This window comes from Triturus cristatus, chromosome 3_1 (assembly GCF_964204655.1).
Source record: "Triturus cristatus chromosome 3_1, aTriCri1.1, whole genome shotgun sequence".
NCBI lineage: Eukaryota > Metazoa > Chordata > Amphibia > Caudata > Salamandridae > Triturus > Triturus cristatus.
Window position 1 is genome coordinate 1059614978 of NC_140583.1, and position 25673 is coordinate 1059640650.

Genomic DNA, 25673 nt, shown 5'->3' on the forward strand with positions numbered 1-25673 from the left:
AAGCAGGAGAAGTGATGAAAGAGGCAAGAGAGATGCAAAAAGAAACCAGAGAAGTGCGGAAAGAAGCAAGAGAGTTGCAAAAAGAGTGAGATGCAGAAAGTGGAAGAAAGGCGCAGAAAGGCAAGAGAGGTGCAGAAAGAGGCAAGAGGGGTATATGTGTGTATATATTCAATCTCCTCTCACTCTTACAAGGAAGGAATCCGCACTCTGTAGTTTGGCAGTATTTAATCTGCAAAGGAAGCAATCCACACATTTTGTCTCGTCCGAACCTTGATCACGATACAAGACATCATTGTAGCTTCCTTATTTATATGTACAAATGAATCCAGTTACCAACATTAACAAAGGACTACATATTACATTAAACCAAAAAGCTGTCGGCCATATTGGCCGTGTCACGATGCAGAAAGAAACAAGAGATGTGCAGACAGAGGCAATAAAAGTGCAGAAAGAAGCAAGAGTGGCGCAGAAAGAGGAAGAAATGTGCAGAAAGAAGCAGAAGTGATGAGAGGCAAGGGAGGTGCAGAAAGAAGCAAGAGAAGTGCGGAAAGAAGCAAGAGAGGCGCAGCAAGAAGCAAAAGAGTTGAAAAAAGAAGAGTGAGGTGCAGAAAGAGACGAGAGGTGCAGAAAGAGTAAGAAAGGAACAGAAAGAGGTAAGAAAAGTACAGAAAGAAGCAAGAGAGGTGCGAAAAGAAGCAAGAGAAGTGTGGAAAGACGCAAGAGGCGCAGAAAGGAGCAAGAGTTGCAAAAAGAAGAGAGTGAGATGCAGAAATAGGCAAGAGAGGTGCAGAAAGAGGTAGGAGGTGCAGAAAGAGGCAAGAGAGGTACAGAAAGAGGCAAGAGAGGTGCAGAAAGAGGCAAAAGAGGTACTGAAAGAAGAGTGAGCTGCAGAAAGAGGCAAGAGAGGTGCAGAAAGAGGCAAGAGAGGTGCAAAAAGAGGCAAGAGAGGTACAGAAAGAGGTAAGAGGTAGAAAGAGGCAAGAGAGGTGCAGAAAGGGGAAAGAAAGGTGCCGAAAAAAGCAAGTGAGGTGTGGAAAGAGGCAAGAGAGGTGCAGAAAGAGGGAAGATAGGTGTAGAAAGAGGCAAGTGAGGTGCAGAAAGAGGAAAGAGGTGCAGAAAGAGGCAAGAGAGGTGCAGAAAGAGGCAAGAGAGGTGCAGAAAGAGGCGAGAGAGGTGCAGAAAGAGGCGAGAGAGGTGCAGAAAGAGGCAAGAGAGGTACAGAGAGAGGAAAGAAAGGTGCCGAAATAGGCAAGTGAGGTGTGGAAAGAGGCAAGAGAGGTGCAGCAAGAGGGAAGATAGGTGTAGAAAGAGGCAAGTGAGGTGCAGAAAGAGGAAAGAGGTACAGAAAGAGGCAAGCGGTGTAGAAAGAGGCAAGAGAGGTAGAAAGAGGCAAGAGAGGTAGAAAGAGGCAAGAGAGGTAGAAAGAGGCAAGTGAGGTGCAGAAATTGGCAAGAGAGGTGCAGAAATTGGCAAGTGAGGTGCAGAAAGAGGCAAGTGAGGTGCAGAAAGAGGCAAGTGAGGTGCAGAAAGAGGCGAGAGGTGCAGAAAGAGGCGAGAGAGGTGCAGAAAGAGGCAAGAGAGGTGCAGAAAGAAGAGAGCTGTAGAAAGGCAAGAGAGGTGCAGAAAGAGGCGAGAGGTACGGTAAGAGGTGTAGAGCCTCTGTACCCTCGTACCTACCTTCAATTTTCCGAGTCCGTGCCCCTGACCTCTGCCTCTCAACAGTATCCTAATGAACAACTAGATTGCTAACATTCTATATTTATTACGGAAGTGTGGCACGCCTGACGTCATCTTGATGTAATCAAAACTGTAATACCTGAAGCATTTCCTTTAGAAACTAGAGAAATGAGAGGGTCTATTTGCATAGACATTATGGTTAGCGCTCTAAAAAACTAAAATGAGGACTTATTTTGAGTTCTCAAATAGCGACAAAGCACTTTTAAATTATTTGTTATCTTTGGTTTTTTATCCAGTTGACCATTTGATTAAATGTTACGCTTAGGGGAGAAGATGTGGTGTTACATCCAGAGCTGCAGACTTTGCAACTGGAGAACCAGATTGAGTTTCTTCTTCAGCTCGACATTTTGTGATTCTAGTCAAATCACTTAATCTCCCCATGCCTACAACCAAAATGAATTTGTCCTTGTATGATGTAGCCAGTGCTCATGTAAAGCATTCCAATACCTGACCAGCCTGCACTAAATACAACCTCAAAAAAACCAAGAATAAAAAGATTTTTCCACACTTCTGTCATTGGGGCTATATGTGGGCTACATCTGGGTGATATTTGTGCTACATTTGGGCTCCTTTTCTCTGGTGGCCATCTTGGGTAACTTCAATTCAATAAACTTTTTTCGATCTGATTTAGAAACATAGATCATAAAAGTGTACATAAAAACAGTAAATTCTCTTTCTAATTACAATAAAATGAGAATTAATTAAAACCAGCAGGTAAAAACGGGTGTTACAAAGCCCGGCTCAGAGCAACTTCAGGTTAACAGAATAGTAAAGTTCAATGTTAAGCATGATCAATCTCAAGTACTTTGTGCAAAATACGCAATAAGGGGTCCAAGTACGATGCAACGATCCAATACCTGACCAGTCTGCACCATATAAAACTGCAAACAAATAAAAGTGTTTTGCACACTTCTGTCATTGGGCTATATGTGGGCTACATCTGGGTGAAAATTGTGCTACATTTGGGCTCTTTTTTTCTCTGGTGGCCGTCTTGGGACACTTATTTGTTATGAAGTTTCCTAATTTCCTCATTTACTGCAGTCTCCTCAGTAGGACATGCTTTCAGTTTTTTACTTTGATTCCATCAAGAAGGCATTCATATGTGTCACACATTTGCCATAAATTCAGAATGTCAACACACTAGTTGCTCATTAGATCACTGTAGTAAAGCTACTGCTCACCTGGAAGTTAACTGGAAGTCTGTTGCTGGTATTTAAAGTGCATGTTTCAGTCTGCATGTCAGAGTATTTTTATGAAATAGAAGACTTTAGGAGAGTAGGGTCTGCTTTCTATGTTCACCCCCACTTTTTGCTTCACTGGTTTTCGACTTAGATGTGGCTGTGGGCCTGCTAATCAGACCCACATCCCAGCTGTTCTCTCTCTAAATTCATACTATGTACTTTAGGTACATAACTCAATTGGTAAGGATCACCTTATAGGTCCCTGTACAGTGTACCTTAGGTACCCAGGGCCTAGGTGTACCCTTGGCCTACCAGGGGCTGCAGCATGTATTAAGCCACCCCTGGCTGGCCTTCCATTATGACACAACTGGCTGATCACTCAGCTGGGGCAAGGTTGTGTAATCACCCCTTGCTTAGGTGTAGTAGTCCTATACCTACCTTATATATAGACACGTAGGTAACCTATCAGTCACTCCTATGGCAGGCCCTAACAATCCTTAAGGCAGAGTGCTTGGTAACATGTGAGATGGTGCTCTAGCATGAGCTGAGCCTGTCTGCAGCTTTCGGAACCATGTCCTTATAGCTGTTCTATGATATCGCCTACCATATACTCTTAAAGTGCCTTATAATCCTCGCGGTTATGGTAACTATGGTTTGGCTTTATCGAAACATGTCGTGTAAGGTGTCTAGCACTGTGGAATACTACCCCCACACCGTTTCTGGTGGTGAGGATAGTATTCCCCCCTTCTAGAGGGAGAAGACATGTTAAAACCCTACTACCCGGTTAAAGTTAACCAGAGCCCCAGCATCACAAAATGGATGCTGCTGCCACAGACACAAGTCTGACCTCCCGCTGCTGGGAGTCCTTCCAGCGAGGGAGGCTTGGACAATAGGTTTCCTGCCTTGGGAGGTGCTAGCACCACCCTAGACAGGACTTAGTGTATTGGGGCAGGGAGGGATGAATGAAACGAGACACTGCCTGGGGCACACAAGGTGTTCCATGCATAGTCCAGTTCAAACCGGTGCTGGGGCACTCCAGCCCCAGTCCTGGCGCGAAACTGGACAAAGGGAAGGGGGTGTAACCACCCCCCTCCCTGGTCCCACCCATAGGAGGGATCTAGCAGGTACACCAGCCCCCCAGATTAGTATAAGAGTGGGAGCTGGGTCCTTAGGACTTTGGATTATCCTGAACCTGCAACTTGAACAGAAACTCTGGACCTTCGACATTCGACTACGGAAGAAGACTGAAGAATCTCCCTTGTGGCCAAGGAGTGGCCACCCTGTGCAAACAGGCACCATCAAGCGACCTGCCGTTTGCTTTGCCTAAAGTTCTACGAGGAACCGACAGCAGAGCCCGACCAGCGCCTTGACTTCCAGACTTCTCCGACCCTGATCCACAGCAAAGCTGAGATCCGTGGAGGCGACGAGAGACGTGGGACCGGCTACCTGGGAAAATTGGCTACTTGCTTCCAGCGCAGCTTCTGAGGCATCCTCGAAGTTGTGCTCTGGGGATTGAGAAGCCCCAACCCCGAGCACCATCTGCACCGAAGATCAGCCCTCCACACTCCACGAGTTCTGCGTGGGGCCCTTCTGCATTTTCCTGCTCGACGCGTCTGTCCGGTTGCTTGCCCGTTGGCTAGTAGCCTTTGTGACGACGAACCTTTGACTTTCCACCGCTGGTTTGGCTCCTCCAGAATGGCCCTTGCTTCCCTGTGAAAGAGAAGCACCTCAGGCCTTCCTGGTCTGCCACAGAAGCGAATCCTTCATTCTGCGTGGGTTGCGCTTGCCAAGGCTTGTTGTGTCCCAACTCGACATCGACGCCGCCGACAGCAAGAGTCCCCGTGGGACAGCTCGCCTCCTGGTTCTGGTCGTCCTCGACGCCTCCTGGTACCTGTGGCTGCTACGACAAGCTTCACCTCTTCATCTGCATCTTCACGACATAGCCTGGTTCCTTCCCGGCTCCTGGCTGGTGACCTAGACTCTGTCCCCTCTGCTTGCAGGTATCCTTCTTCTTGACTCCAGCCTTGGAATCCACCGGACACTCTTCACTGACTGCCTGTCAGCATCTTTCTTCAGGCATCCATAGGAGTCGACGACGAAACCCGACGCAAGTTCACACCTATGCACCTGCAGCCTGTGGGCTAGGTAACTTGAGTACTCCGGTGCTCAGAAGGGTATTGACTATCCTAGTGTCTAGTTTCCAAGTCTCTAACTCCTAGTTCCTTCCGAAGTGTCCTAAAACTCTTAATTTCTAATTACTACTTTTTCTATCGACTTTAACGCATTACGCGTGAGTGTTTCCACTCTGCACCTGAATCCCGTGGGCCTCCCACTTCCTAACAATTGGTAGTATAGTGTAGCCCCAGCGATTCCCTAGGCCTAGGCCTAACCTGTGTCCGTGACAGTGGTCCTTATACCACTTACTTAGTATATGGTTTGCGTGGCCCCTAGGGCCTAACTGTATTACTTACCTGTGTGACTTATGTATGCTTAAATAAGACTGTGTTGTACTTACCTCAAATCTCATAAAGAGTGCTGAGGGTATTGTGACTAGAATAAATACATTCTATTTTTATATATATCTATTTTGGTGTCCTTACATTTGATATTCAAGGGATTGCAAATGGTATAACAGCTGGCTTCACATGCCATACAGAGTTTAGCCTAAGACTGCTCTTGTCCATGCTACCACTAGGATAGCTGGTCTATAAGGTTGACTTTACAACCAATCACCATAAGGGTTGTTTGGACTGATACAAGGTGTACACTAGAACTAGTGACATCATATATCAGGCCAACTTCTCACATTGGTGAGCAGCGGTTGGGATCTGAGCTTGCTGTTGTGATGCCATTGCAATCTTGAGATATCAAATTGAAAGATCACAAGGATATTTGTAAGGTACATATAACATGCTTATAAATACTGAAGTTCTACTGAACTTAGTTGTTGTAGGTTGAAGGGCCTAGCACACCCTGACTACAACTACTGGAGAGGTTTTAGTAGGTACAACTAGTGTAGGTAGGTGCACACACCACACCCTCACTAGATCATGTCTCTGAGAGGAGATCAAGGTGATGCTCTCTCAGGGGAGGGGTATCCTAGAAAGATACCCTCCAGATATGATACTCTAACTTTTCAGGAGATGAGACAATTGTGTACCTCCAAAAAGTTAAAACAGGGTTCAAACCCTACCCTCATTTATCTAGTGGAACTCTTAGAAGAGTATGATGCTCAGAGAGCCTCCCAAGATGGTACCCTAGGTACCAATGAGGGTCTACCCTCCACAGAAGACTCCCCTCACAATACTGATCAAGAAGAGTCAGCAGGGACTTCAGAGGATGAGGTAGACAGCCAGGTCCAAGTTAGGAGACTTAGCCAGGCTAACGTAAGCCTACATGGGAGTCTGAATGGGGTCCCCCCATTCAGACCCTCAAGTGGACTTAACCAGAGAAGCAGGAGAGGAAGATCCCCTTCAAGGGAATCTATCCACTCCCATGTCTCTAATAGCTCCAATGCCTCTTCTCACAGGGGAATGACTTCTCCACAGAGAAAAGAGCATCAGGCCAGAATGAGGGAAGCCAATCTGAGGATTGAAAGGGAAGAACTTGCCCTTGCCAAGGAGAAGCTTGCTCTGGCCAGAGAGCAAAAGTTAAGTGGGCTAGGGCCCACTGGTGGCAGCAATATCCCTAAGGATAGAGACAGGGCCTATGATAATAGAAACCTGAGCAAGATTGTCCCTCCCTACAAGTGTGGGGATGACATCCACAAATGGATAACTGCTTTGGAGAGGGCTTGCAAAGTACAGCAGGTACCCCAAAGTCAGTGGGCAGCTATCTTGTTGCTCTCCTTCTCTGAGAAAGGTAGAGACAAGCTCCACACAGTTAGTGATGAGGATGCTGACAATTACACTGTCCTGAAGAGTGCTCTGATTGATGGGTTTGGCCTAACCACTGAACAATACAGGTTGTTGTTCAGGGATACCCAGAAGACACAGACTCAGGACTGGACTGACTTTGTAGATTGTGCCACTAAGGCTTTGGAAGGCTGGTTATTGGGTAGTAAGGTTAAGGACTATACAGGATTGTATAATTTGATCACGAGAGAACAAATCCTTAACAACTGTCAAAACCAGCTGCTGCATCAACACTTGATTGACTCTGACCTAACTTCTCCCCAGGAATTGGGAAAGAAGGCAGATAGGTGGGTCAGGACTAGAGTTAAGCAGAAAAACCAGAACCAGGGCGGTGATCAGAAAAAGGCAGACCAGAAGGGTAATGAGCAGAAATCCAAAGAACAGAAGTCTTCACCAGGCCCCCAAAAGGCTCAGGGGGAGGGTGGTTCCAAAAAGGATAAAAAGAAAGATGGCCAAAAGAAACCTTGGTGTAACTATTGTAAGTCCAATTCTCATTGGTATAGTGAATGCACCAAAAAGGACAAGCCCCCAACCACCATTGCCCCTAAGGCAACTGTACCCCCTAGCCCAGCTGTAAGTGGTGGTTCCCAGAAAAAGGGTGTAATATGGTTAACCCTGGGAACTGAAGTGGATTCTGGCCTAGTCAGAATACCCACTCAGGCTGTTCTGATCTGTGATGGGGACATAGCTTTGTCCTCTACTGTGGGTCCCAGTAACCTGGGCAAGTACAGACAGACTCCTTGGATCAACCAAAGAATGGCGCAGGCCTACAGGGACACAGGTGCTAGTGTCACCATGGTGACACCTGCCTTTGTGGACCCTGGACAGATCATGCTAGGTGAGAACTACCTAGTGACCAACGCTAGCAATGCCACTACCTCCCATAGTGTGGCAATTGTTAACTTCTCCTGGGGAGGGGTAACTGGCCTCAAGAAAGTTGTGGTGAGTTCAGACCTTCCTGTAGAGTGTCTGTTGGGCAATGACCTTGAAACTTCAGTGTGGGCTGGAGTGGAGTATAGGACCCATGCAGAAATGCTGGGAATAGATGCACATGTCCTAGCTGTGACTAGGTCACAGGCCAAAAAGTGCAACACTGAACAAGTGCTGGATCCTGGGACAATGGACCAGACACAACCCAAGAGAAAGAGCAGTAGGGTTAAGGCTGTGCCTTCCCCCCTGCCTCAGGTAGAGAGTCAGCCCTCACAGGAGGATGATTCTGGGAGCCCTGAAGGAACTGTCCTAGAAGAACTGGAACCTGACCAGGTTGAGTTTCTTGGGACAGGGCGACCTTCAAGGGCAGATCTGAGGCAGGCTCAATTAGACTGCCCCTCTCTTGAACCCCTCAGACAGCAGGCTGCTGCTGAGGCTGCAGGGAATGCTCAAGTTACCCATAGAGTGTATTGGGATGAAGGGCTGCTGTACTCAGAGGCTAGAGACCCCAAGCCTGGTGCGTCCAGTAGGTTGGTCATACCCTTGAGTTTCAGAGGCTTTCTTCTTACCTTGGCCCATGATATTCCCCTTGCAGGACACTTAGGCCATAACAAGACTTGGGACAGACTTGTCCCTCACTTTCACTGGCCTCACATGTCAGAAGATACCAAGGAGTTTTGTCGCTCCTGTGTCACCTGCCAAGCCAGTGGCAAATCAGGTGGCACCACAAAGGCTCCCCTCATACCACTACCTGTGGTGGGGTTCCCTTTGAGAGAGTGGGGATAGACATTGTAGGACCAATGGACCCCCAAACAGCATCTGGGCACAGATTCATACTGGTGATAGTGGACCATGCCACCAGGTATCCAGAAGCTATACCCCTGAGGACCACAACAGCACCTGTTGTGGCAAGAGCCCTACTTGGATTATTCTCCAGAGTGGGTTTTCCAAAGGAGGTTGTGTCTGACAGAGGTGCCAACTTCATGTCAGGATATTTGACTGCAATGTGGAAGGAGTGTGGTGTAAACTACAAATTCACTACCCCCCATCACCCACAATGCAATGGGCTTGTTGAAAGATTCAACAAGACCCTAAAAGGGATGATAACAGGTTTACCAGACAAGCTTAGGCGAAGATGGGACATCCTTTTACCCTGCCTTCTGTTTGCTTACAGAGAGGTCCCACAAAAGGGGGTTGGCTACAGCCCTTTTGAGCTTTTTTTGGGCATCCTGTAAGGGGACCCCTGTGTCTAGTAAGGGAAGGATGGGGGAGACCTCTCAAACAACCCAAACTGGACATAGTGGATTATGTACTTGGCCTCCGCTCCAGGATGGCAGAGTATATGAAGAAGGCTTCTAAAAACCTTGAGGCAAGCCAAGAACTCCAAAAAGCTTGGCATGACCAAAAGGCTGTGCTGACTGTGTACCAGCCAGGGCAGAAAGTGTGGGTGTTGGAGCCAGTGGCCCCAGCAGCACTCCAAGACAAGTGGTCTGGACCCTACACTATTGTTGAACAAAAGGGAGAAGTCACCTACTTGGTGGACCTTGGGACTCCCAGAAGCCCCCACAGGGTGCTTCATGTCAACAGATTGAAGGCATATGTTGACAGGGCAGACATGGGCTTACTCATGGCTACAGATGAGGGGCAGGAGGAAGAGAGTGGCCCTCTCCCAGACTTGCTGACTCAGAACCCTGATGATGTGCCATTTGATGGAGTGGGCTTTTCTGACAGCCTCACTAACCATCAGCAACAGGACTGCAGACAGGCTCTGCAGTCCTACAGACATATGTTCTCTCTGACCCCAAGTCAGACAAACTGGTGCACCCATGAGGTGGACACTGGTGACAGTCTGCCTGTGAAGAGTAAAATCTACAGGCAACCTGACCATGTCAGGGACTGCATAAAGATTGAGGTACAAAAGATGTTGGAGCTGGGAGTCATTGAACCTTCATAGAGCCCTTGGGCTAGTCCTGTACTTCTGGTGCCAAAACCTCACACCCAAGATGGTAAGAGAGAGATGAGGTTTTGTGTGGATTACAGAGGTCTCAATGCTGTCACTAGGACAGATGCCCACCCAATACCTAGGGCAGATGAGCTCATTGACAGATTGGCAGCTGCCAAGTTTTTGAGTACATTTGACCTGACAGCAGGCTACTGGCAAATCAGACTCAGACAAAACCGCTCCTGAGGCGAAAAGCCGGGAGACGCCCTGTCCCTGTTTTAAATAACTGTAAATTGTAAATAGGGTAAACTGTGCTCGCTTGTGTGTTTGACTTTGTTTTAAAAAACTCACTCACCACTCGCTACTCGCCACGCGATTAGCCAGCAACTCGCACAGCTGATTGCAAGCTGTCGCTGAGACACGCCCACACGACAGGCCACGCCCCCCGTGGATACAAAAGCGCGCGCTGACCGAAGCGGCGCTTACTCAGACATAACCGCTCCTGAGGCGAAAAGCCGGGAGACGCCCTGTCCCTGTTTTAAATAACTGTAAATTGTAAATAGGGTAAACTGTGCTCGCTTGTGTGTTTGACTTTGTTTTAAAAAACTCACTCACCACTCGCTGCTCGCCACGCGATTAGCCAGCACCTCGCACAGCTGATTGCAAGCTGTCGCTGAGACACGCCCACTCGACAGGCCATGCCCCCTCGTTTGTTCCCTCCCTCTCCCACCCTCATAAACATGCCCACTCGTAGGACGCGCAACGGACGAGCGCAGCGGGCGCGCCGACTGCGCGCCGAAGGCGCGCTTAAGGCAAGCTCGTCTGCACTCGTCCGCGCCCGGCCGTGCCCAAGGGCCATGTCCCCTGCCCTCAGAGACGACAGACAGGTATATAGCCCGAGCTCCCTACATCAGCTACGGCCACCTGTCTCTCCCAAGTGTGGTACCCCGTTACACCCCCTGGAGATCCCTCGACGCTGTAGGAACTGCAAATCAGACCTACTCACTACATTCCCCGAATCCAGAGCCGAGGTAAAGAACTACTCCATGCTCCTTCTTAACTGTAGGTCCCTTGTAAAACATTGCTTAGAAATCTCCTTACTACTGGAGGAATATTCCCCAGATGCACTTTTTCTGACCGAGACATGGCTGAACCTAGACTCTCAGCCAGACCTGGCACAAGCCATCATCCCGGGATATCAGATAGTGCGGGCTGACCGACCACTGGGTAGAGGTGGCGGCCTTGCGATTATCTACAAAGAAAGCTATACCTGCCGCCAAGGAAGACCTTGAGGATTGTGAAAACCTCTCCTTCTCCATCGAGTTCACTCCTAATACCTGCTTCTCCGGTATTCTTATATACCGCACTCCCGGCCCTATAGGACAATTCAACACCTCCCTTCTTTCGGTGACCTCCCAGTCGGTTGTCTCTCCCTCCAATTTCACCCTACTTGGAGATTTTAACATCCATTTTGACAATCTGCTGGACTCCTTAGCACAAGAGATACAGTCAAGCCTGGCCGCAATTCAACTTGAACAATTGGTCCCCTCCGCTACTCATGAAAAGGGGCATCTGTTAGATCCGATCTTCAGTAACTCCGACCAACTCAAAGTGGGCAGTATCACCAGACTTCCTTGGACAGACCACTTCCTGATAGCTTTCAACTGGACCATGAGCAAACCACCCCCTTCCTTATTTAATACAAGGAAAACCCGTAATTGGTCTAAACTTTCCATTGACAGTTGGACGCAAGTTCTTTGCACCACTAGACCCTCTCTTTCTCACGACCCTACCTCTAATAATACAAAATACAACGAATGGATAACCACCTCCCTTGACTCGGTCCTCCCAGAACACTCACCAAACTCCAGGAGACATAGTAAAACTGCTCCTTGGTACACAGAAGATCTTAGAAACCACAAACGTCTCTGCAAAAGACAGGAGAGAAAGTGGCGCACGTTGTATAACCCCGAAGAAAAAGCGACCTATAGGGAAATGATCAGGAATTATAAACTGGCCATAAAAGCCTCGCAAGCTGCCCATTACAACCTTAAAATAACCGCGGCGAAATCCAAATCCAAAGAAATCTATCTTATAGTTAATACCTTGATCAAGTCTCCACCACCTGTGACAGATAATAACAACTCACCGTCCAAATGCAACGATTTGGTGGAATTCTTCTTTCAAAAAGTTAATAAAATTTATCTTTCCTTTCCCAACCCGCCCACTGATCCGCCTGTCCAAGGCTCGCACTCAGCTTCAAACCCGACCAAGCGGCTGGAGTCCTTTCCCCTGATAGCATTGGAAACCTTGGAGAAACTGGCACAACAAATAAAAACCGGATCTCCATGCGACCCTGGTCCTCCAGGCTCATTGTGCCTGGCAAGCAAAACTATCTTCCCCACTCTCGTGGATCTACTGAACTCTTCCATAATAAGCAGGACAGTTCCCACGACTTGGAAACACGCTATGGTACGGGCTCTATTGAAAAAACCCTCCCTTGACCCGGCCAACCCCAGTAACTATCGCCCGATCTCACTACTCCCATGGGCGTCAAAAATTCTGGAGAAACATGTCAATACCATCCTGACATCATTTCTGGAGGAAAACCATCTCCTTGACTCCTCCCAAACGGGCTTTCGAGCCAAACATGGGACAGAGACCGCCCTACTGGCAGTAACAGAGGAGGCAAGACGGATCCTGGATCGAGGAGGGTCAGTGGCAGTGATCCTCCTCGATCTAAGCGCCGCATTTGACACGGTACATCACAAAATCCTGTTAACCCGCCTTTTCGACTTAGGAGTGACCGGAGACGCGCTGGCATGGTTCGAATCTTTTCTATCAGACAGAACCTTTCAGGTCTTCAACGGCACATCCCGCTCTTCCACTCGCCCTCTGGGATGTGGAGTCCCGCAGGGCTCTTCTCTAAGCCCTACGCTCTTTAATGCATATATGAAGCCACTGGCTGGGATTGTTCGTCCGCATGGTGTTAACATCGTCTCCTATGCGGACGACACCCAGCTGGTGGTCTCCCACACAGAAGAGCGACCTCCAGTCACCACCAGACCTAGCGGCCTGCCTGGAAGACGTAAAGAGCTGGATGATGAGCTCATGCCTAAAGCTCAATGATGATAAAACTGAGCTCATGCTCCTGGGCCCGGCCTCCTCTGCCACTATAGAGTCGATCTGGCCACCAAGCATGGGAATGGCCCCACCCCCCAGAGACAACATCAAAAGCCTAGGTGTGTGGCTCGATAAATCTCTGAGCCTCAATACTCAGGCCACCAAGATATCAGCCACCTGCTTTGGCCTCCTTAGAGTGATCAAAAAAGTCCTTCCCCTCCTCCCGTTCGAGGCCAAACAAATAATCATACAGGGCCTCATCCAATCTCGTCTGGATTTTAACAACGCCCTCTATTTGGGAGCACCAGACTACACCCTACAAAAACTTCAACGCGCGCAGAACTGCGCCGCCAGGGCGCTGCTGGGAATTCCTCGGAGGACCCCAATAAAAATCGGCCTGAAGACCTTACACTGGTTACCTGTCAGGGACCGAATAAAGTTTAAAGCACTCTGTATTGCCCACCAGACATTCTGGGAAACGGGCCCAGACATCAACTGCTCCCTGATTTCTCCATACAGGCCTAACAAGACCATTCGCTCCTCAACGGCATTTCTAGCCAAAATTCCCAGAATCTTTAGAGCCAGAGCAGGAGGACGCTCTTTTTCGTACAATGTCTCCAAACTCTGGAACACCCTCCCTCTGCAGCTGAGAAACAACCCTTACCTGACCAGCTTCCGCAAACAGCTAAAAACTCATCTGTTTAACGCTTAACAAAAATAACCTCACGAGGGTTTTCTCTGTTTTTAGCGCCTGGACGCCTCAGGGCAACTGCAGCGCTTTATAAATCACATTTTCATTTCATTTCATTCAGACTAGCTGAGAGTGCAAAGGCCAAAACTGCTTTCTCAACCCCAGGAGGACATTATCAATTTGTGGTAATGCCCTTTGGCTTGAAGAATGCACCTGCCACTTTCCAAAGGTTGGTGAATCAAGTCCTTACAGGCCTGGATGACTACTGTGCAGCTTATCTTAATGATGTTGCTGTCTTTAGCTCCACCTGGGAGGATCACCTGGTCCACCTGAGGAATGTTTTAGAGGCCATGCAAAAGGCAGGCCTCACTATCAAGGCCACTAAGTGCCAGATAGGGCAGAGCAAGGTTGTGTACCTGGGCCACCTAGTAGGTGGGGGTCAGGTTCAACCACTGGAGAGCAAGATCCAGACCATAAAAGACTGGACTCCTCCAATTACCCAGACTCAGGTCAGAGCTTTCTTAGGCCTGACTGGGTACTACAGAAAGTTTGTTAAGAACTATGGGTCCATTGTGACACCACTTAATGACTTGACCTCTAAGAATATGCCAAAGAAATTTCAGTGGACAGTAAGCTGCCAGAAAGCATTTGATGACCTGAAGCAGGCCATGTGCACTGCACCTATTCTGAAAAGTCCAGACTACTCCAAAGAGTTCATTGTCCAGACAGATGCTTCTGAGTTGGGTGTGGGAGCTGTTCTTTCACAACTGAATATAGATGGTCAAGACCAGCCCATTGCTTTTATTAGTAGAAGGCTGACCTCTAGAGAGAAACGTTGGTCAGCTATTGAGAGGGAGGCCTTTGCTGTGGTTTGGGCCCTGAAGAAGCTGAGGCCATACCTGTTTGGCACTCACTTCAAGATTCAGACAGACCATAAGCCCCTCTTGTGTCTAAATCAGATGAAGGGTGAAAATCCCAAACTTCTTAGGTGGTCCATTTCCCTACAGGGGATGGACTTCACAGTGGAACATAGACCTGGGACTGACCATGCCAATGCAGATGGACTCTCCAGATATTTCCACTTAGAACATGAAGACTCAACTGGTCAAGGTTAGTTTAATGTCCCTAAGTTTGGGGGGGGGGGGGGTTGTGTAGGAGAGTAGGGTCTGCTTTCTATGTTCACCCCCACTTTTTGCTTTTGCTTCACTGCTTTTCGACTTAGATGTGGCTGTGGGCCTGCTAATCAGACCCACAGCCCAGCTGTTCTCTCTCTAAATTCATACTATGTACTTTAGGTACATAACCCAATTGGTAAGGATCACCTTATAGGTCCCTGTACAGTGTACCTTAGGTACCCAGGGCCTAGGTGTACCCTTGGCCTACCAGAGGCTGCAGCATGTATTATGCCACCCCTGGCTGGCCTTCCATTATGACACAACTGGCTGATCACTCAGCTGGGGCAAGGTCGTGTAATCACCCCTTGCTTAGGCATAGTATTCCTATGCCTACCTGATATATAGACACATGGGTAACCTATCAGTCACTCCTATGGCAGGCCTTAACAATCCTGAAGGCAGAATGCTTGGTAACATGTGAGATGGTGCTCTAGCATGAGCTGAGCCTGTCTGCAGCTTTCGGAACCATGTCCTTTAGCTGTTCTATGATATCGCCTACCATATACTCTTAAACTGCCTTTTAATCCTCGTGGTTATGGTAACTATGGTTTGGCTTTATCGAAACATGTCGTGTAAGGTGTCTAACACTGTGGAATACTACCCCCACACCGTTTCTGGTGGTGAGGATAGTATTCCCCCCTTCTAGAGGGAGAAGACATGTTGAAATCCTACTACCGGGGTTAAAGTGAACCAGAGCCCCAGCATCACAAAATGGATGCTGCTGCCACAGACACAAGTCTGACCTCCTGCTGCTGGGAGGCTTGGACAATAGGTTTCCTGCCTTGGGAGGTGCTAGCACCACCCTAGACAGGACTTAATGTATTGGAGCAGGGAGGGATGAATGAAACGAGACACTGCCTGGGGCACACAAGGTGTTCCATGCATAGTCCAGTTCAAACCGGTGCTGGGGCACTCCAGCCCCAGTCCTGGCGCGAAACTGGACAAAGGGAAGGGGGTGTAACCACCCCCCTCCCTGGTCCCACCCATAGGAGGGACCTAGCAGGTAAACCAGCCCCCCAGATTAGTATAAGAGTGGGAGCTGGGTCCTTAGGACTTTGGATTATCCTGAACCTGCAACTTGAACAGAAACTCTGGACATTCGACTACGGAAGAAGACTGAAGAATCTCCCTTGTGGCCAAGGAGTGGCCACCCTGTGCAAACAGGCACCATCAAGCGACCTGCCGTTTGCTTTGCCTAAAGTTCTACGAGGAACCGCCTGCAGAGCCCGACCAGCGCCTTGACTTCCAGACTTCTCCGACCCTGATCCACATCCACAGCAAAGCTGAGATGTTAGAAGGGCCGGCCTCAGGGAAGGACAGAATATGTACCTGACCACCCTGCGACCCACCTTTCCTGGGAGAGGTAGCCGAGCACTGGCGGGAGATCCCCTCAGGGCTGGGTCTCGTATCTAGGATCGTACACGCTGATTTAATACCATGCAACACAGAGACACCACACCGTAGATTCGGAAGCACGTATTCTTTATCTAGAAATATTGGGACCTTTATGATCCGTAGATTCGTCTGCACAAGTAGAGCAAGGGCTCATAGAGTCTCGGTGGGGGTAGTGGTAGCGGGACAGTCTTAGGATCAGGGTCAATGCAGGTGCGTATCCGGCGCACGGCTCTCAATCCTCGAGCCGGGGGATACGGGACGGTCTTTGGGGTCCAGCCGGACCAGAATAGTACTTGAGTGTGACCAAGTCTGCCGGGTTCGAATTCTCATGGTTGCGAGGGGAGCCGCGACGGCGTCAGCAGGGCTCTTATGTATCAGGCAGAAGTCCGTCTCTGCCAGGAGGAGCCGCGACACTGTCTGCAGGGCTCGGATGACTTAGGCAGAATTCCATCTCTGCCAGGTGAAGCCGCGACGCTGTCTGCAGGGCTCGGATGACTTAGGCAGAATTCCGTCTCTGCCAGGTGGAGCCGCGACGCTGTCTGCAGGGCTCACCGAGGTTCCAAGAGTTTAATCGGATCTTGTGATGATGTTCCTTTAGCTGCGACCACGTCAGCAGGGCTCTCTTCGTTCCAGGTTCAATCTGCCGATAGTCCCAGAGCGCCCCTTGTTATAGGTCGACTCCCCTTTGATGTCCGGAGTCCTCACGGGCAGGGGTCTTGGCCCTGGGGGTCGTTTGTTGGAGTTCCTGCCATGCGGTCCTTTGATCCTTTCAAGGCGGTGTCGGGAGGGATCCCAGACACGCAGCAGGCGTGGAGCCAGCCCTCAGGGTGGCCGGAGGGCGATCGAAACCATCGCTTGAGAGGAGGCCAGAGGTGTGAGTGAACTGCTCCTCCCTCTCCTGCTCACTGGGAGCTCTTTCTCCCCCCCCAGCCGGCATGGCGCGCCTAGGCCGGGGTTGCGCTGAGGTCGGGGGCGGCCATCTGGGGTGCAGGGCCTGGTCGCTGGAGGACGCGCGGCCGATGGAGTAGGGAGGGGGCCCGTTGTCGGGAGGATGGAGGGAAGGACGGGGGTATCCCCGGGTTCCGTGGGGGATCAGGTGTGGTGTTACTACGGGGATGGGGGATCAGGTGTGGTGTTGCTACGGGTCAGAATGGGCCACGCCACAAGGCCGGGTCCAACATGAGATCCGTGGAGGCGACGAGAGACGTGGGACCGGCTACCTGGGAAAATTGGCTACTTGCTTCCAGCGCAGCTTCTGAGGCATCCTCGAAGTTGTGCTCTGGGGATTGAGAAGCCCCAACACCGAGCACCATCTGCACCGAAGATCAGCCCTCCACACTCCACGAGTTCTGCGTGGGGCCCTTCTGCATTTTCCTGCTCGACGCGTCTGTCCGGTTGCTTGCCCGTTGCCTAGTAGCCTTTGTGACGACGAACCTTTGACTTTCCACCGCTGGTTTGGCTCCTCCAGACTGGCCCTTGCTTCCCTGTGAAAGAGAAGCACCTCAGGCCTTCCTGGTCTGCAACAGAAGCGAATCCTTCATTCTGCGTGGGTTGCGCTTGCCAAGGCTTGTTGTGTCCCAACTCGACATCGACGCCGCCGACAGCAAGAGCCCTCGTGGGACAGCTCGCCTCCTGGTTCTGGTCGTCTTCGACGCCTCCTGGTACCTGTGGCTGCTGCGACAAGCTTCACCTCTTCACCTGCACCTTCACGACATCGCCTGGTTCCTTCCTGGTTCCTTCCCGGCTCCTGGCTGGTGACCTAGACTCTGTCCCCTCTGCTTGCAGGTATCCTTCTTCTTGACTCCAGCCTTGGAATCCACCGGACACTCTTCACTGACTGCCTGTCAGCATCTTTCTTCAGGCATCCATAGGAGTCGACGACGAAACCCGACACAAGTTCACACCTATGCACCCGCAGCCCGTGGGCTAGGTAACTTGAGTACTCGGGTGCTCACAAGGGTATTGACTATCCTAGTGTCTAGTTTCCAAGTCTCTAACTCCTAGTTCCTTCCGAAGTGTCCAACAACTCTTAATTTTTAATTACTACTATTTCTATCGACTTTAACGCATTACGCGTGAGTGTTTCCACTCTGCACCTGAATCCCGTGGGCCTCCCATTTCCTAACAATTGGTAGTATAGTGTAGCCCCAGCGATGGCCTAGGCCTAACCTGTGTTCGTGACAGTGGTCCTTGTACCACTTACTTAGTATATGGTTTGCGTGGCCCCTAGGGCCTAACTGTATTTCTTACCGGTGTGACTTATGTATGCTTAAATAAGACTGTGTTGTACTTGCCTCGAATCTCATAAAGAGTGCTGAGGGTATTGTGACTGGAATAAATACATTCTATTTTTATATATATCTGTTGTGGTGTCCTTTCATTTGATATTCAAGGGATTGCAAATGGTATAACAGCTGGCTTCACATGCCATACAGAGTTTAGCCTAAGACTGCTCTTGTCCATGCTACCACTAGGATAGCTGGTCTATAAGGTTGACTTTACAACCAATCACCATAAGGGTTGTTTGGACTGATACAAGGTGTACACTAGAACTAGTGACATCGTATATCAGGCCAACTTCTCACAAAGACGATTTGAGAAGTCACTCAAAATGTGCCCTAATTTTTCTTTCTGCAGCACTAATCATACTTTCTATGGCAAAATGAATAGGGGTGGGCAGAAAACTCCAGCCACCCCCGCTCCCTGGCCCGGTCCCTGCTTCTGAAAGCAGCCAGGCCGGGTAGAGCCTCCCCAGGCCTCGGTGGACCCCCGTCCCCAGGGTGAGAAGTTAGCCTGATATATGCTGTCCACTAGTTCTAGTGGGCACTGTGTATCAGTCCAAAACAACCCCTTATTGGTTATAGGTTAAAGACAACCTTTATTGAAAGCTATCCTAGTGGTAGCTATGGAGTGCAGCCTTCAGGCTAAGTCTTGAAGGAATGTAAAGCAGCTTGTTTTACCAGTCTATAATATCTTGAGTCACTAAATGAAAGATATCCACACTCCTACCGACGCCCAGGGGTACTGCTGACGAAAAATCTTTCCGGATCCAGCCTGACGCCTGGGGATATTCTATTCTAAGGTAAGGAATCTAACTAACTATTGTTTCTTACAGCTATATCGTTACCGAAGGTAAGTAACTTGTGCGTCGGGTCACGTCGTCGATTTCAATGGACGCTGGCAAAGAAGTGCTGCTGCCGTGAAGATGCGAAGTATCCGAAGAGATCCAAGCCTGGATCGAAGATGAGAAGAACCTGAAAGCAGAGGGGACAGAGTCTGGGTCACTTGCCAGTGACCAGGAAGGCGATGCGCAGATGCCCACCGATGTCGGGTGATTTCTGGTGAAGGAGGTGAAGCTTGACTCTTCATCCACGAGGACCCGGAGACGTCGAGGACGACCAGGAGCTGGATTCGAGCTGTCCCATGAAGGATGTCGAGTGCTGCAGCGTCGGTGCCCAGATTGGACACAACAAGCCTTGACAACAGCAACCCACGCAGAATCGAGAAAGATGCTTCGGTGCAGACCAGCAATGTCTGTGGGACTCACCACTTGGATGGGAGTCAGGGCACGTCTGGAGCAACCAGGAAAGCCCAAGGAAATGCAAAGTTACCCCCTCATGAACCCACCAGTCAACAGACCAGGGATCGCGAAGGGACCTAGAGACGAAACGCAAAATGGCAGCCCACGGGTCACTCGGAATGACCAGGCCGACAATCTTCAGTGGATTCAGTGCTCGAGGTGGGGGCTACAAGTCAGCCCAAGCACGACTTCAAGAGACGTCGAGAAGTCGATGCACTTGCAGAAATGTGCGGTGACCAGGAGTTCCGGTTCCACGCTACTCACGAGGGATGCGGGTCTCAGCTTTACTGGGGACTCGGGTCGGCCTCTGAGATGTCTGGAAATCCTCTTCCTGGGCTGCAAATACTTCTGAGTCCGGCGGGAGCTTCGATAATGCAGACCGGCAAATTGCTTTGTTGGTGCCTGCCAAGCAGGGGAGTCACCCCTTGACCCCAAGGGAGATTTCTTAAGTCCTCTGGTCTTGAGCAGAGCGTCGAAGGTCCAGGATTCAGCTTCAGAGTTTCGTCCAGGGTAATCTAAAGTCCTAAGGACAGGGGTCCCATACTTATACTAAGGTATGGGGTTGGACATTCTCTGGGGACCCACCAATGGGAGGGTTTGGAAAGAGGGGTGGCTACACCCATTTCCTTTGTCCAGTTTCTCGCCAGAGCAGGAGGCCAGACCCGTGTCTGCGGCTGCAGCATCCATTTTGTGATGCCAGGGCTATTAATTTTCTACCGGGTATACCAGTGCTGTCATGTCTCTCCCTCTAGAAGGGTGGGATCATACTCCCACACCAGTTACTGGTGTGGGGGTATGATTCCAAGGTGTTTGACACCAAACACAACATGTTTCCGTGCAGCCAGTCCAAAGTTAGCATTTACTGTTTGGTTATAATGCACTTATGAGTATACGGTCAGGCTGCACTGCCAACATCATCGGAGAAGGGTCTCCGAACGCTGCAGAGGGGCTCTGCTCATGCAGGGGCACCCTCTCACATAGGAAGTATGCACTCGGCCTTCAGGATTGATAAGGCCTGCCATAGGAGTGACTTGTAGGTTTATATGTGGGTATATGGTGAGATATAGCGAACTTATATCTCAGTAAGGGGTGCATGCACCACCTTACCCAGGCTGCAGTAGCAGACCTGTGGGGTCCTTTTGGGTGGCTTTCCAGGGGTGGCATAATACATGCTTCAGCCCCTGGTAGGCCTCTGGGGTACCTATGCCCTGGGTACATAGTATACCATATACTAGGGGCTTACAAGGGCTCCTCAGTTCCAAACTGAACTGTACCTAAAGTACATGGAATCATTTTTGAGAGGAAGCAGCTAGGCTGGGGCCCTGATTAGCAGGGTCCCAGCCAGACTAAAGTCGAAAAAATGTGAAACGCCAGCAAAAAGTGGGGGTAAACATGTGAAACAGATCCTACTCTCCTACACCCAGCACACGGATGGCTTGCAGGAGGGGGGCTCCCGCACCCCGGGGCCCGCCGGACGGAACTCTAGACCCGGGCCGGTCCCAGCTTCCGAACCCTAGCCAGGCTGGTAAGAGCCTCCCCTGGCCCCGGTGGACCTCCAGCGCCCAGACCCTCGGCTGGTTTGCAGGACGGGGGGGTTCCCGCACCCTGGGACGGAGCACGAGCCCCACGCCCGGTCACAGCTTCCCAACCCTATCCAGGCCAGGGAGAGCCTCCCCGTGCCCCGGTTGTCCCCCGTCCCCAGCGCCCGGACCCTCGGCTGGCTTGCAGGACGGGGGGCTCCCGCACCCTGGGACAGAGCACGAGCCCCTAGCCCGGTCACAGCTTCTGAACTCTATCCAGGCCCAGGAGAGCCTCCCTGGGGCCTGGTGGAACTCCGTCCCCAGCGCCCGGACCCCCGGCTGGCTTGCAGGACGGGGGAATCCCGCACCCCGGGTGTGAGAAGTTGGCCTGATATATGATGTCACTAGTTCTAGTGTATGTGAGAAGTTGGCCTGATGTATGATGTCACTAGTTCTAGTGTACACCTTATATCAGTCCAAATACCCTTATGGTGATTGGTTGTAAAGTCAACCTTATAGACCAGCTATCCTAGTGGTAGCATGGACAAGAGCAGTCTTAGGCTAAACTCTGAATGGCATGGGAAGCCAGCTGTGATACCATATATAATCCCTTGAATACCAAATGAAAGTTCACCACAACAGATATATATATATAAAATAAAGTGTATTTATTCTAGTCAAACCCTCAGCACTCTTTATGAGATTAGAGGTAAGTACAACACAGTCTTATTTAAGCATACATTAAGTCACACATTAAGTCACACAGGTAAGTAATACCAGCGGTGAAGATTTCTGGATGCGTCGTCACAAAGGCCACTAGCCAACGGGCAAGCAACCGGACAGACGCGGCAAGCAGGAAAATGCAGAAGGGCCCCACGCAGGACTCGTGGAGTGTGGGGGGCTGATCTTCGGTACAGATGGTGCTCGGGGTTGGGGCTTCTCAATCCCCAGAGCACAACTTCGAGGATGCCTCAGAAGCTGCGCTGGAAGCAAGTAGCCAATTTTCCCAGGTAGCCAGTCCCACGTCTCTCGTCCACGGATCTCAGCTTTGCTGTGGATGTGGATCAGGGTCGGAGAAGTCTGGAAGTCAAGGCGCTGGTCGGGCTCTGCAGTCAGTTCCTCGTAGAACGTTGGGCAAAGCAAACGGCAGGTCGCTTGATGGTGCCTGTTTGCACAGGGTGGTCACTCCTTGGCCACAAGGGAGATTCTTCAGTCTTCTTCCGTAGTCTAATGTCGAAGGTCCAGAGTTTCTGTTCAAGTTTCAGTTATCAGGATAATCCAAAGTCCTAGGGACTCAGCTCCCACTCTTATTCTAATCTGGGGGGCTGGGTTACCTCCTAGGTCCCTCCTATGGGTGGGACCAGGGAGGGGGGTGGTTACACCCCCTTCCCTTTGTCCAGTTTCGTGCCAGGACTGGGGCTGGAGTGCCCCAGCACCGGTTTGAACCGGACTATGCATGGGACACCTTGTGTGCCCCAGGCAGTGTCTCGTTTCATTCATCCCTCCCTGCCCCAATACACTAAGTCCTGTCTAGGGGTGTGCTAGCACCTCCCAAGGCAGGAAACCTATTGTCCACGCCTCCCTCGCTGGAAGGACTCCCAGCAGCAGGAGGTCCGACTTATGTCTGTGGCAGCAGCATCCATTTTGTGATGCTGGGGCTCTGGTTAATTTTAGCCGGGTAGTAGGATTTTAACATGTCTTCTCCCTCTAGAAGGGGGGAATACTATCCTCACCACCAGAAATGGTGTGGGGGTAGTATTCCACAGTGTTAGACACCTTACACGACATGTTTCGATAAAGCCAAACCATAGTTACCATAACCGCGAGGATTATAAGGCACTTTAAGAGTATATGGTAGGCAATATCCTAGAACAGCTATAAGGACATGGTTTCGCAAGCTGCAGACAGGCTCAGCTCATGCTAGAGCACCATCTCACATGTTACCAAGCACTCTGCCTTCAGGATTGTTAAGGCCTGCCATAGGAGTGACTGATAGGTTACCCATGTGTCTATATAAGGTAGACATAGGAATACTATGCCTAAGCAAGGGGTGATTACACAACCTTGCCCCAGCTGAGTGATCAGCCAGTTGTGTCATAATGGAAGGCCAGCCATGGGTGGCATAATACATGCTGCAGCCCCTGGTAGGCCAAGGGTACACCAAGGCCCTGGGTACCTAAGGTACACTGTACAGGGACCTATAAGGTGATCCTTACCAATTGGGTTATGTGCCTAAAGTACATAGTATGAATTTAGAGAAAGAACAGCTGGGCTGTGGGTCTGATTAGCAGGCCCACAGCCACATCTAAGTCGAAAACCAGTGAAGCAAAAGCAAAAAAGTGGGGTGAACATAGAAAGCAGACCCTACTCTCCTACAAGGGCCCCGTCCTCCTCCGCCTTGTCCCCCTCCTCCTCCTTGTCCTCATCCTCCTCCTCTGTCCCCTCCTCAGTGACTTTTGAGTTGGGTTGCTTTTGGGCCTTCTTAGGCCGGCTGTTCTGGCTGTGTAGTGTGTTTTCTGGCTGTTTACGTCCTTCCTTGGGACTTTGGCATTGTTGGCTGCTGGACGGCCCTTGTGTTGATTGTGTGTGAATTCTGTAGGAGTTGTTGCGCAGACTTGGCCCTGAGATTGGGCCTTCTGCTTTGTTTGGGCTGCTTGTCAAGCCTTCAGCTGGGGTGTTTTTTCCCCGTGGTTCTTTTGCTTTTTCCTCCGCTGCGGAAGTTCTTCCAAAGAGGGTTCCCATATCTTGGGATTTAACGTACCCTATGTGGGGTAGTGGTAGCTGTCATATGGCTAACGCTCTGCTAAAGGGTTCTGGTCGCCTTCGGGTACCTGTTCTCCATGGTCTTTAAGTAGGTTGCTTTGCTTCCTGAGGTCGTGTGCGCAGCCACTCGTAGTGGTGGTCCGTGCCTCTCCTCCTCTCCCTGCTCCTGTTCTAGGGTCTGGGATGTTCCTGTGTTCTCCCTTGCAAGGCATCACCTACTCGGCCTTCCTGGGGCCTCCGGCTGTTCTTCTTGCTTCTGGCTTTGACTGCCGTCGTTGGTCTGGCTGGCGGCTGCTCTCCATCTGGAGTGGGTTTGCCTTCTTTTCCCTCGTTTCCTTGGGCACTCTAGGCTTCTTCTTCTTCTTCCGCTTTCCTGTCTTGGCAGTGAGCGGAAGCTATGTTGCCTTGTGGGGGAGTGGCGTGCTTCGTCCTCTCAGTCCTTGCCTTGGTTCCTCTGCTGTGATTGTACGAGCCTCTTCAGCCTTCTTTCCCTCCTACATCCACTTGGGGTCGGTGGGGTTCCCTTGGCCTGGCAGGGGCAAGTTTGTACCTGGTCCACAGATTTGGTCCCCTGTGGGGCCCTCTGTTCTGCATTGGCTGGTGGGGTCCTTTCGCAGACCCTCCTTCCTGGGGGGTATTGCTAGGGTATCTATTCTACGTGAAGGAATCTGCGGCTAGTAGTCTCTATCAGATGTACGAGTTACTAACCTTCGGTAACGATGTATCTGGTAGAGACGATTCTAGCCGCAGATTCCTTCATGGCCCGCCCATCCTCCCCTATTCTGCGAGGACCCTTGGGTTGGTCTTCGGTACTGGCCTCCCGGTGGGGGGCTGTGTCTCCTGTGAGGGCCTTCCTTGTTTTTGACCGGTGACTCCGTCTGGCGGCGGTTCATTCCTCCTTTGGTTCTTTGGAGGATGGGGTTCCGGTGCTCCGGCGCCCTGCTGCTCTGGCTACTCCAGGTTTGAGGGCGATTGCTTCCTATCCCTGTCCTCCTCCCCTCCCTCCCTTCCATTGCTATCCTCTAATTAAGGGTCATCTGGCCAGGTCTTGCCCTTGTCCCTTATGGGTTGGAAGTTTGTTGTTCCTATCTGTCTTAGGACTGGCCCCATTCCTTGCTCAGGATGGGGGGAGTGGGTTTACTAAGTGTGCCATGCGTTTACGCATGTTCTTCCCCCTCCGGGGCACTGGGATGGGAGGCTGTCTATGTGCTGGCGGGGTGACTGCGCATGTTTCTGCTTGTTCTTTCCCTGCCCTTGGGTTCTGCGGTGTTGGCACTACTTTGATGGTATTGTTAGTCACCGTTTCTTTCCAATTTTTCTGCTCTTCGCACACTGTTCCCATGCTTCCACAGTTTTTTACCTGGTGGTTCCGCGTTGTGGTGCGGAAACGTTCTCAGAAGAAAACGGACATAGGTGCGCCGGGGCGGGTCTTATGTGACCTCGCTGACGTCACCTACGCAGACAACGCCTGGGCGGAGTCGCGTAATGTCGCCCCGCCCTCGGCGCGCTGGGATGCTGTGGCAAAAAAGTTTCCGGATCCAGTCTCACGCCTGGGGATAATTCTACGTGAAGTAATCTTAAGTAGGGTATTTGGGAGGGAGGAGAGGCGGGAGCGGGGGAATTCCGGGGGGAATTCCAGGGGGTAGAGGCCGCAGGGGCAGCAGCGGCGAAAGGAACAGGCAGGCACGAGAAAATATAAACAGTGGTGGAATTAGAGCAAGA

General features: G+C 50.6%; 1 protein-coding gene across 1 annotated transcript in view; it reads left to right on the forward strand.

Annotated features, from left to right (window-relative positions):
* The window catches only part of KMT2A (lysine methyltransferase 2A), a 1466550-nt gene that overhangs the window by 1423987 nt on the left and 16890 nt on the right, over positions 1-25673 (forward strand). The gene's annotated exons all lie outside the window — the stretch shown is intronic.